Source organism: Dama dama, chromosome 12, assembly GCF_033118175.1.
Source record: "Dama dama isolate Ldn47 chromosome 12, ASM3311817v1, whole genome shotgun sequence".
NCBI classification, from domain to species: domain Eukaryota; kingdom Metazoa; phylum Chordata; class Mammalia; order Artiodactyla; family Cervidae; genus Dama; species Dama dama.
In genome coordinates, this window is record NC_083692.1 from 51,612,672 (window position 1) to 51,626,667 (window position 13,996).

The 13,996-nt window shown below is 39.5% G+C and overlaps 1 protein-coding gene and 1 non-coding gene across 2 annotated transcripts in view; one reads left to right on the plus strand and one right to left on the minus strand.

Moving 5' to 3' along the window:
* GTF2A2 (general transcription factor IIA subunit 2) overlaps positions 1–13,996 on the minus strand; it is a 29,451-nt gene that overhangs the window by 15,342 nt on the left and 113 nt on the right. The gene's annotated exons all lie outside the window — the stretch shown is intronic.
* On the plus strand, positions 12,304–12,424 carry LOC133067558 (small nucleolar RNA SNORA19). Its single transcript, XR_009695339.1, has one exon. It is a non-coding gene; the product is annotated as a small nucleolar RNA SNORA19 (small nucleolar RNA).

Sequence of the window (13,996 nt, forward strand, 5' to 3'; positions counted from 1 at the left end):
AGTCCCATACAGTATAAACCCAAGGAGGACTACACCAAGACACACAGTAATCAAACTGACAAAATTTAGGATGAAGAATAAATATTAAAAACAACAAGGGAAAAACAACAAATGAAAAAGAAGAGAAATCCTGTAAGGCTATCAGCTAATTTTTCAGCAGAAACTCTACAGTAGGGAGTGGCACAATACATTTAAAGTGATGAAAGGGAAGAACCGACAATCAAGAATATTTTACCTAGCAAAGCTCTTGTTCAGATTTGACAGCGAAATCAAAAGCTTTACAGATAAGCAACAGCTAAGAGAATTCAGCGCCACCAGACCAGTTGATAAAGGAACTTCTCTAGGTGGAAAACAAAAGACTGCAACTAGAAACAAGAAAATTATGATTGGGAAGTTCACAAGTAAAGTAAACATACCGTAAAAGTAGGAAATCATTCACACACAAATATGATACTAAATCTAGCAACCATGAATAGAGTACAATGCAGGATAATGGAAACACATTTGAAATTAAAAGAAAAGCAACTCATGGTAACTGCAAACTGAAAATCTACAATAGATACATACATACACACAAAAGAAAAAGGAATCCAAACACAATTCTAATTATCATATCACAAGAGAACAAAGAAAAAATAAGACTGTCAAAAACAAATCCAAAACAATTAAGATGGCAATAAGAACATGCATACCGATATACTTTAAATCAAATGGATAAATGTGCCAACCAAAAGACATAGCCTGGCTAAATGGATACAAAAACAAGACCTGTATGTGTGCTGTCTACAAGACACCCACTTCATATGAGGGAACACATATAGACTAAAAGTGAAGAAAACATAGGCAGCATACTCTTTGACATAAACCACAGCAATATGTTTTGGGATAAACCTCTTAAGAGTAATGAAAATAAAAACAAAAAGAGTGAAAGTTAGTAGCTCAGTTGTGTCCGACTCTTTGTGATCTCATGGACTGTAGCCCACCTGGCTCGTCTGTCCATGGAATTCTCCAGGCAAGAGTACCTGAGCGGCTTGCGATTTCCTTCTCCAGGGGATCTTCCAGACTGAGGGACTGAACCTGGGTCTCCTGCATTGCAGGCAGATTCTTTACTGTTTGAGCCACAGGAAGCCCTCAAATGGGAACTAATTAAACTTAAAAGTTTTTGCACAGTAAAACAAACCATAAAAAAGCAAAAAGACAACCCACAGAATGGCAGAAAATATTTGCTAAGGATGCACCCAACAGGGGATTAATCTCCAAAATTTATAAACTTATATAAATATAAACTTGTAATTTATATAACCTTATAAAAATATAAATTTATAAGCTCAAGGAGGCAATATCAAACAACTAAACAACCCAATCAAAAAATGGCTAGAAGACCTAAATAGACATTTCTCCAAAGAAGACACAAAGATGGCCAAGAGACACATGCAAAGATGTTCACCACCACTAACTGTTAGAGAAATGCAAATCAAAAGTACAATGAGATATCACCTCAGGCTGGTCAGAATGACTATCATCAAGTTGTCTACAAACAACAAATGCTGGAGAGTGTGTGGGGAAAAGGGAATGCACCTACACTCTTGGTGGGCATATAAACTGGTAGGCACTATTGCCAACAGTATGGAGGCTCCTTAAAAAACTAGAAACAGGGACTTCCATGGTGGGTCAACGGTTGGGACTCCACACTGTCAACACAGGGGGCACGGGTCCCATCTCTGGTGGGGAACTAAGATCTCACGTGCTGCATAGCCAAAAAGTTTAAAAAAATAAATAAAAGTGGGTGTTAAAACACAAAAACTAAAAATAGAACTATCATATGATCCACCAATCCCACTCCTGGGCATATATTCAGAGAAAGCCGTTGTTCAAAAGGATACATGCAACCCAATGTTCATCACAGTGCCGTTTGTAAGAGTCAAGACATGGTACCAACCTAAATGTCCATGGACAGATGAATTAAGATGTGAGTGAGATATATATATAAAATATAAGATGGAATATCAGCCATTAAAAAAGTGAAATAATCCATTTGCAGCAACATAAGTGAACCCTGACATTATCATACTAAGTTAACTCAGAGAGAGGAAGGCAAATATCATATGATATCACTTATACATGTGACATAATACAAATGAACTTGTTTACAAAACAGAAACAAGCTCACAGACTTAAGAGACACACTTATGATTATCAAAAGGGAATGGTGGAAGGAAGGTATAAATTTAGAGTTTATAACTGAATCACTTTCCTACACACCTGAAACTAACACATTGTAGCTCAACTATAATATAAAATATACATTTAAAGAAATAAAGAAATTATGGTATCTATATACACAATGATCATTCTGTCAGAAAAAGAATGAAATCTTGTCATTTATGGCAGGGATGGAACTTGGCATGATACTAAGTGAATTAAAAGTCAGAGAGGAAAAAAATACCAAATACTCTGTCTTGTTTGTGCAATCTATAAAACAAACAAAAAACCCAAGTGCACAGATACAGACAGACTGACAGTTGCCAGAGGTGAAGGGAGTCAAAAAAATGCAACTGCAAAACAACAGAAATTTTCAATCATATTCAAAAGGCAGACCTTATAATACACAGATGTATATGTTTATGCATGCATGCATGCCAAGACACCTCAGTTGTATCCAACTCTTTGGACTATGGACTGTAACCCACCAGGCTCCTCTGTCCATGGGATTTGCCAGGCAAGAATACTGGAGTGGGTTGCCATGCCTTCCTCCAGGGGATCTTCCTGACTCAGGGATCAAACCAGCGTCTTTTATGTCTCTTGCACTGGCAGGCAGGTTCTTTATCATTAGCGCCACCTGGGAAGCCCGTACATATTTACATATATGTTAAAAATACATATGAAGACCTACAAGACCTTCTAAAACTAACACTCAAAAAAGATGTCCTTTTCATTAAAGGGGACTGGAATGCAAAAGTAGAAGTAAAGAAACACCTGGAGTAACAGGCAAGTTTGGCCTTGCAGTACAGAATGTAGCAGGGCAAAGGCTAATAAGAGTTTTGCCAAGAGAACGCACTGGCCATAGCAAACACCCTCTTCCAACAACACAAGAGACAACTCTACACATGGACATCACCAGATGGTCAATACTGAAATCAGACTGATTATATTCTTTGCAGCCAAAGATGGAGAAGTTCTACACAGTCAGCAAAAACAATACTGGGAGCTGACTGTGGCTCAGATCATGAACACCTTATTGCCAAACTCAGACTTAAATTGAAGAAAGTAGGGAAAACCACTAGACCATTCAGGTATGACCTAAATCAAATCCCTTATGATTTTACAGTGGAAGTGAAAAATAGAGTCAAGGGATTAGATGTGATAGGTAGAGTGCTTGAAGAACTATGGATGGAGGTTTGTGACACTGTACAGGAGACAGGGATCAAGACCATCCCCAAGAGAAAGAAATGCAAAAAAGCAAAATGGCTGTCAAAGGAGGCCTTACAAATAGCTGTGAAAAGAAGAGAAGCGAAAAGCAAAGGAGAAAAGGAAATTCATCCATTTGAATGAAGAGAAGCAAAGAATAGCAAGGAAAGATAAGAAAGCTTTCCTCAGTGATCAATGCAAAGAAATAGAGGAAAGTAACAGAAAAGAAGAGAAGCAAAAAGCAAAGGAGAAAAGGAAGGATATACCCATTCTTTGAATGCAGTCCAAAGAACAGCAAGGAGAGATAAGAAAGCCTTCCTCAGTCATCAATGCAAAGAAAGAGGAAAACAATAGAACGGGGAAAGACTAGAGATCTTTTCTAGGAAATCAGGGATACCAAGGGAACATTTCATGCAAAGATGGGTTCAATAAAGGACAGAAATGGTATGGACCTAACAGAAGCAGAAGATATTAAGAAGAGGTGGCAAGAATACACAGAAGAACTGTACAAAAAAGATCTTCACGACCCAGATCATCACAATGGTGTGATCACTCACCTAGAGCCAGACATCCTGGAATGTTAAGTCAAGTGGGCCTTAGGAAGCATCACTATGAACAAAGCTAGTGGAGGTGATGGAATTCCAGTTGAGCTATTTCAAATCCTAAAAGATTATGCTGTGAAAGTGCTGCACTCAGTATGCCAGCAAATTTGGAAAACTCAGCAGTGGTCATGGGACTGGAAAAGGTCAGTTTTCATTCCAATCCCTAAGAAAGGCAATGCCAAAGAATGCTCAAACTACTGCACAATTGTACTCATCTCACATGCTAGTAAAGTAATGCTCAAAATTCTTCAAGCCAGGCTTCAAAAGTACATGAACCGTGAACTTCCAGATGTTCAAGCTGGATTTAGAAAAGGCAGAGGAACCAGAGATCAAATTGCCAACATGTGCTGGATCATCGAAAAAGCGAGAGTTTCAGAAAAACATCTACTTCTGCGTTATTTACTGACAATGCCAAAGCCTTTGAGTGTGTGGATTACAACAAACTGTGGAAAATTCTGAAAGAGATGGGAATACCAGATCACCTGACCTGCCTCCTGAGAAATCTATATGCAGGTCAGGAAGCAACAGTTAGAACCTGACATGGAACAACAGACTGGTTCCAAATAGGGAAAGGAGTACGTCAAGGCTGTATATTGTCACCCTGCTTATTTAACTTCTATGCAGAGTACATCATGAGAATCGCTGGGCTGGAGGAAGCACAAGTTGGAATCAAGATTGTCTGGAGAAATATCAATAACCTCAGCTATGCCGATGACACCACCCTTATGGCAGAAAGTGAAGAAGAACTTAAGAGCTTCTTGATGAAAATCAAAGAGAGTGAAAAAGTTGGCTTAAAACTCAACATTCAGAAAACTAAGACCATGGCATCTGGTCCCATCACTTCATGGCAAACAGATGGGGAAACAGGGACAGATTTTATTTTTTTGGGCTCCAAAAATCACTGCAGGTGGTGACTGCAGCCATGAAATTAAAAGACACTTACTCCTTGGAAGAAAAGTTATGACCAATCTAGACAGCATATTAAAATGCAGGTGTGTTACTTTGCCAACATAGGTCCATCTGGTAATAGCTATGGCTTTTCCAGTAGTCATGTACGGATGTAAGAGTTGGACTATAAAGAAAGCTGAGTGCCTAAGAATTGATGCTTTTGAACTGTGGTGTTGGAGAAGACTCTTGAGAGTCCCTTGGACTGCAAGGAGATCCAACCTGTTCATCCTAAAGGAAATCAGTCCTGAATGTTCATTGGAAGGACTGATGCTGAAGCTGAAACTCCAATACTCTGGCCACCTGATGGGAAGAACTGACTCATTTGACAAGACCCTGATGGTGGGAAAGACAGAAGGCAGGAGGAGAAGGGGACGACTGAGGATGAGATGTTAGACAGCATCACCGACTCAATGGACATGAGTGTGAGTAGGCTCCAGGAGTTGGTGATGGACAGGGAGGCCTGGTGTGCTGCAGTCCAAGGGGTTGCAAAGAGTCGGACATGACTGAGCGACTGAACTGAACTGAACAATACATAATGAGTTAAATGTTAAATTAAATTGAGCTGATCAGAGAACATATGAATTGGTATTCTGAAAACACTGAATTTATCAAAATACAATTAGGAGTTTTCAAAGTGATGTAACATATAGAGTTATGCCAAAAAACTAAATAGAAAGGCAATGTAGATGTTTTCTTTTTTTTTGGCCACACTGAGGGATGCATGAGGGATCTTGTTTCCCTGACCAGAGATCAAACCCAGGCAGTGAAGTGTGGAGTCCTAATTACTGGACCACCAGGGAACTCCCAACATACAGACTGGGAGAAAATATTTGCACATCATGTATCTGATAAGGAGTTAATATTCCAATATATTAGGAGCTCACACACCTCAAGCGCAAAAAAGCAAAGTAACCTGATTAAAAAATGGACAGAGGATCAGAACAGACATTTTCCCAAAGATGACATACAGATGGCCAAAAACTACTCATGATTAATTACCAGGGAACTGCAAATCAAACACACAATGACATATCACCTCACACTCATCAGCATGGCTATAATCAGAAAGACAAGAAGTAAGTATTTGGTGAGGATGCAGAGAAAAAGGAATCACTGTACAACGTTGGTGGGAATGTAAACTGGTACAACAAATATGGCCAACAGTATATAGGTTCCTCAAAATATTAAAAACAGAATTATCATATAACTCAACAATTCCACTTTTGGCTATTTATCTGAAGGAAAAGGAAACACTAATTCAAAATGCTATATGCAAAGCACAACAGATGCACACACACACAAATAACACAAACACAACACTAAAGACAGTCATCAAACCATAGGAGAATCAATGATTAAGGAAAAAAAGAAGACTGTCAGAAACAAATCCAAAACAATTAAGAAAATGGAAAGAAGAACATACACATCAAAATACCTTAAATGTAAATAGATTAATGCTCCAACTGAAAGACACAGACTGGCTGAATGGATACAAAAATAAGACCTGTATATATGCTGTCTAAGCGATCTACTTCAGACTAGGGACACATATAGAAAGTGAGGGGATGGTAAAAGATACTCCATGCAAATGGAAATCAAAAGAAAGCTGGAGCAGCAACACTCCTATCAGACAAAACAGATTGTTACAAGGGTCAAGGAAGGACACTACATAATGATCAAAGGATCAATCCAATAAGATATGAGAACTGTAAATATATATGCACCCAACATAGGAGCGCCTCAATACATAAGGCAAATGGTAACAGCCATAAAAGGGGAAACTGACAGCAACACAATAATAGTGTGGAACTTCAACACCACACTTTCATCAATGGACAGATCATCCAGACAGAAAATCAGTAAAGAAACACAGGTCTTAAATGATACCCTAAACCAAATTGACTTAACCTATACAGGACAACAGAGGATGAGATGGCTGGATGGCATCACCAACTCGATGGACATGAGTTTGAGTAAACTCCGGGAGTTGGTGATGGACAGGGAGGCCTGGCGTGCTGCGATTCATGGGGTCACAGAGTCGGACACGACTGAGCAACTGAACTGAACTGATACAGGACATTCCATCCAAAAGGAGAATACACTTTCTTCTCAAGTGCACATGGAACACTCTCCAGGATAGATCACATTCTGAGCCACAAATTGAGCCTTGGTAAATTTAAGAAAAATGAAATCATGTCAAGCATCTTTTCTGATCATAATGGTATGTGATTAGAAATAATTATAGGGGGAGAAAAAAAAACCTGTAAAAAACCCACAAATAGTGGAGGCTAGCTGATATGTTACTAAACAACCAATGGATCACTGAAGAAATCAAAGAACAAATTTTTAAAAACCAAGAAATAAATGACAAAGAAAACATGATGATACAATCTCCATGGGAAAGAGCAAGAGTAGTTCTAAGAAGGAAGTTTATACCAATATAATTTTACCTCAGAAAACAAGAAAAATCTCAAATAACAACCTAATCTTACACCTAAAGCTATTAGAGAAAGAAGAACAAACAAAACCCAAAGTTACTAGCAGGTAAGAAATCATAAAGATCAAAGCAGAAATAAATGAAATCGAGACAGAGAGAACAGAGAAGAGGAATGAAACAAAAAACTGGTTCTTTGGAAAGAAAAACAAAATTGACAAATCATTAGCTAGACTCATCAGGAAAGAAAAGAAGGCTCAAATAAATTAGAAATGAGAAAGTAAAAAGTTACAACCAACACCACGGAAATACAAAGGATCGTAAGAGACTGTAAGCAACTATACACAAATAAAATGGACAACCTAGGAGAAATAGATAAATTCTTAGAAAGGTACAACCTTCCAAGACTAAATCAGAAAGAAACAGTAAATATGAGCAGACCAATCACAAGTACTGAAACTGATTAAAGCAAGACTCCCAAGAAATAAAAGTGCAGGCTCAGATGGCCTCACAGATGAATCTGTCTCTATCAAACATTTAGAGCAGAGTTAACACTTATCCTTCTACCGAGAGAAAGAAGAAAGTCAGTCACTCAGTCGTGTCAGATTCGTTCTGATCTCATGGACTGTAACTTACCAGGCTCCTCTGTCCATGGAATTTTCCAGGCAAGAATGCTGGAGTGGGTTGCCATTTCCTTCTCCAGTCCTTCTACCACCCTTCTAAAACTCTTCCAAGAAGCTGCAGAGGGGGCTTCCTCGGTGGTTCAGTGGTTAAGAACCCACCTGCCAGTGAAGGGTCATGTTCAATCCCCGGTCCGGGAAGATCCTTCCCACCACAGGACAACTAAGCCAGTGTGCCACAACTACTGAGTCTGTGCCCACAGCCCATGCTCCGTGACAAGGGAAGCCATGCAATGAGAAGGCCATGCACCGCAACTAGAGAGTAGCCCCTGTTTGCCACAACTGGACAAATTCTGCATATAGCAACGAAGACCCACAGCAGCCAAAGACAAATAAATATGTGAATCTTAAAAAAAAAAAAAAAAAAAAAAAAAAGCAAAGGAACACTCCCAAGCTCATTTTACAAGGCCACCATCACCCTGATACCAAACCAAAGATACCACAACAAAAGGAAATTACAGGCCAATATCACTGATGAACATACACACAAGAGTCCTCAACACAACACTAGCAAACTGAATACAACAACACGTTAAGAGGATCATACACCATGATCAAATGGGATTTTTCCCAGGGATGCAAGGTTTTTTTTTTTTAGCATTTGCAAATCAATGTGATATACCACACTAACAAATTGAAGAATAAAAGTCATATGATCATCTCACTGGATGAAGAAAACTCTCTTGACAAAACTCAACACACATTTATGATAAAAACTCTCCAGAAAGTGGGCAGAGTGGAAACCTACCTCAACATAATAAAGGCAATACATGACAAAGCCACAGCTAACATCATTCTCAACAGTGAAACACTGAAAGTATTTCCTCTAAGATCAGGAACAAAACAAGACTGTCCACTCTTGCTACTTTTATTCAACAGTTTTGGAAGCTCTAGCCATGGCAATCAGAGAAGAAAGAAAGAAGAGGAATTCAAACTGGAAAAGAAGTGTAACTACCACTGCAGATGACATGATACTACACATAGAAAACCCTAAAATGCTATCAGAAAACTACTAGGGCTCATCAGTGAATTTGGTAAAGTTAGACGATATACAAAGACATCTCTTAGATTCCTATACACTAACAACGAAAGAAAATAAAGAGAATTTAAGGGAAAAAAAAAATCCCAGGACTTCGCTGGTGGTCCAGTGGTTAAGAATCCTCCTGCCAATGCAGGGGACATGGGTTCAATCCCTGATATGGGAACTAAGATCCCACATGCCACAGGGCAACTAAACTAAGCCTATGTGCCACAACTACGGAAGCCAGTGTGCCCTAAAGCCTGTGCTCTGCAACAAGAAAAGTCATCACAATGAGAAGCCCCCGCACCATAACAAAGAGTAGTCCCTGCCCTCCACAACTAGAGAAAGCCCATGAGCAGCAATGAAGATCCAGTGCAGCCAAAAATAAATAAATAATAATAAAAATCCCATTTATCATCACATCAAAAGGAACAAAATTCCCAGGAGTAAAGCTACCTAAGAAGGCAAAAGACCTGTACTCTGAAAACTTTATAAGATGCTGATAAGTAAGCAAAAAGTAAGCAAAGTAAGCAAAGATGAAAGTAAGCAAAGATGATACAGATGGAGAGATATACCATGTTCTTGGAATGACGATTCAATATTATCAAAATTATTATACTACCCAGGGCAATCAACAGATTCAATGCACTCCCTATCAAATCACCAATGGCATCTTTCACAGAATCACAACAAAAAAGTTTACAATTTGTATGGAAACACAAAAGACCCTGAATAACCAAAGCAATCTTGAGAAAGAAAGAGCTGGGGCAATCAGGCTCCTTGAATTTGGACTGTACTGGCACAAAAACAGAAATATAGAACAATGGAACAGGATAAAAGTCCAGAGAAAAAACCATGCACCCATAGTCAATAGTCTATGACAAAGGAGGCAAAAACAGACAATGGAGGAAAGATGGTCTCTTCAGCAAGTGGTGCTGGGGGTACCTCCCTGGTGGTCCAGTGGTTAAGAGTCTGCCTTCCAACGCAGGGGACTGAGGTTTGATTCCTAATGGGGGAACTAAGATCCCACATGCTGTGGAGTAACTAGGCCCACGCATCCACAGCTAGAGAGCCCCTGCACCAAAACTACTGGGCCTGCACGCTCTTGTGCCACAACAAAGACCTGGTGCAGCCAAAAAAAATTTCAAATACTCAAATATCTTAAAAAAAAAAAAGGTTGGGGGAGAGGGGGACTTCCTTGGCAGTGCAATGGATAGGAGTTCACCTGCCAACGCAGGAGGCATGCATTTGATCCCAGGTCAGGGACGATTCCACATGCTTGGGAGCAACTACGCTCAGGCACAACTACCGAGCCCAAGTGCTGCAACTACTGAAGCCTTGGCACCTACAGCCTGTGCTCCCCAACCAGAGAAGCCACTGCAATGAGGAGGCCATGCACCACAGCTAGAGCGGAGCCCCTACTCTCTGCAACTAGACAGAATCTGTGCAGCAACGAAGGCCCAGCACAATCAAGACAATGCAACCAAAAATCAGTAAGTATATAAATGACAGTAATCTTAAAAAAAGGGGGCGGGGAGGGGGGAAAGTGGTGCCGGGAAAACTGGACAGCTACATGTAAAAGAATGGAATCAGAATATTCTCAAACACCATACACACACAAAAAAAACTCAGCATAAAGACCTAAATGTAAGTCTGCGTACTATAAAACTCTTAGAGGAAAACACAGGCAGAACACTCTGACATAAATCACACCAATATCTTTTGGGATTCACACCCTACAGTGAACTGAAAACAAAAAGAAACAAATGAGACCTAATTAAACTCAAAAGCTTTTCTACAAGAAAACCATAAACAAAACTAAAAGACAACCCACAGAATGGAAGAAAATATTTGCAAACAAAAAGACCAACGAGAGATTAATCTCCAAAATAAACAAATAGCTCATTCAAAAAATGCGCAGATCTAAATGGATGTTTCTCCAAATATGACTTCCCTGGTGCCTCAGTTGGTAAAGAGCCCACGTGCAATGGAGGAGACTGCCTGCAATACATGAGACGTGGGTTCAATCCCTGGGTTGGAAAGATCCCCCGGCGAAAAAAATGGCAACCCACTCTAGTATTCTTGCCTGGGAAATCCCATAGACAAAGAAGCCTGGCAGGCTGCAATCCATGGGGTTACAAGAGTGTAACATGATTTAGCAACTAAACCATCAGCACCAAACTGGACAGACAGAGGGCCAAGAAGCACACGAAAAGATGGTTAAAATTGGAGAAATGCAGATCAAAGCTGAAATGAGGTATCATTCCACACCAGTTAGAATGGCTATCAGCAAAAGGATCTGGAAACAATAAATGCTAGAGAAGGTGTGGAGAAAAGGAAACACTATCCGCACTGACGATGGGAAGGTAAATTAGTGTACCCATTACAGACAATAGTGTGGAGCTTCTTTAAAAAAAAAAAAACAAACCAAATACAAACCTACCATATGACCCAGTGCTCCCACTCCTATACATGCACCCCAACGTTCACTGGAGCTTCCCAGGTGGTGCAATGGTAAAGAACCTGCCTGCCAAACACAGGAGATGCAATAGAAGTGCGTTTGATCCCTGGGTTGGGAAGAGCCCCTAGAGTAGGAAATGGCAATGCACTCCAATATTCTTGCCTGGAAAATCTCACGGCCAAAGCAGCCTGGTTGGCTACAGTCCGTGGGGTCACACAGTAGGCACGCACACAATGTTCACTGCAGCATTATTTATTATAATAGCTAAGAGTGTTAGTCACTCAGTCATGTCTGACTCTGGGACCCCATGGACCGTAGCCTGCCAGGCTTCTCTGTCCATGGAATTCTACAGGCAAGAATACCAGAGTGGGTAGCCATTCCTTTCTCCAGGGGATCTTCTAGACCACGGGACCAAAGCCAAGATATGGAAGCAGCCCTAAATATAGATGTGGTAGGTATATACAATGGAATATTACACAGCCATAAAAGAGCAAAATAATGCCATCTGCAGCAACATGGCTGGACCTAGAGACTGTCATACTATGTGAAGTAAATGAGACAAAGACAAATAACACATGATATCACTTCTATGTGGAATCTACAAAAATGGTACAAATGAACTTATTTTCAAAACAGAAATAGAGTCACAGATGTGGAAAACAAACTATGGTTACCAGGCGGATGAGGGAGAGTGATATAGGGAGATGAAGATTGACATATACACACTATTGTACATAAAACTGCTAACAGTGCACATTTCACTGGCTTTTTTTATGTTAAGAGAAAAGATATTTCTGATGAGCTAAATAAACCTCTGGAGATAAATGAGCAGCATAACTAGTCATTGCTGTCTGTCATCTTCAGACAACAGGCAATAGCTTCATCTTACATTTTGTATTTCTTTGCATTATGATGGTTTTGCAAGTTAATAAAAATGAAGAAGCACTGCAGGTGTTTTAGTATTTGTTGTACAGAAAATATAACTTTTTAAATTAAAAAATAAAAAAGTAAAAAAAAGATAATAACGACCTGCTGTAAAGTACAGGGAACTCTATTCATATTCAGTAATGACCTACACGAGAAAAGAAATCTTAAAAAAAAAAAGTAGATATATGTATAACCTACTCACTGTACACCTGAAACACAACTATATCAACTATATACCAATTAAAAAAAAAAAAACACAAAAAGATATATATACTCTTCCACTGCAGCATTATTTACAACAGTCAAGACACAGAAACAACCAAAATGTCCATTCATGGATAAATCAATAAAAAAAGGTTTGCTGTATATAATGGGATGATGATTCAGACACTTAGAAAAGTGAAATCTTGCCATCTGAGCCAATGTGAAATGGGCTTTGAGGGCATTGCTGCTGCTGCTGCGAAGTCACTTCAGTCCTGTCCGATTCTGTGCGACCCCATAGAGGGCAGCCCACCAGGCTCCCCGGGCCCTGGGATTCTCCAGGCAAGAATACTGGAGTGGGTTGCCATTTTACACCAAGTCAAATAAATTACACTGAGTCAAATTAATTAGAGCAAGACAAATACCACATGGTCTCATTTACGTATGGAAACCAAGAAACAAAAGAAAATTAAGCTCATAGAATATTAGGAGTAAGAGAAAAGGATGGATGAAACTAGAAACTTCTAATTATAAAATATAAATCATAAAATTATAAATTAATAAATTATAAAATACATCGCAGGGATATAAGGCACAGCATGATGACTAGAGTTAATAATATTGTATTGCATATTTGGAAGTTACTAAGACAGATCTTAATCCTTCATAAAAAAAACTTTTTTTTTGCAACCATGGTGACGGATGCTAACTAGACTTACTGGGTTGATCCTTTTGCAATATGTACAAACATCGAATCATGTTGCACACCTGAAACTCATGTAGTTATATGCCTATTATACCTCAAAAAATAGTTTTACCAATAATTATTTAAATATTTATTAAAATTACTTGCTTTAATAGTCTTAGATTCCCAAAAATTGCTTGTGAGATGTTCTAGATACAGTTTGAGCCACATAATTTTAGTACTACTCCATTTTGCAGTTTAGAAAAGTAGAAGGCTCCACGTTCGGAAGTAACCCGACAGTGCTAGTCTTTCTTGAGCAAACCATCCAGTTTAAATTCACTCTAGTACGAATTCACAAGGGGTTTGAAAGCAGGATTCAAGTGACACAAGAAAAAGATATTTAAAGAAAGCGACCCCTCGATATTGGGGGGTGGGTGGGAACCCCCCTGTAAGCTTTAAGACATTCACCTGGCTAAAAATACGGTGCTAGGCTGAGGACCTTTCTCCCAAACCCCCGTGTCCCCTGGACTGTTTACTTGGCACCCGGTGGACAACAAGCCTCCTGGCCGCCTCCCTTTCCTTCCCATCCCGGGAGCGCCGCGGGACCATCCAGGCATCGAAATCGGTAA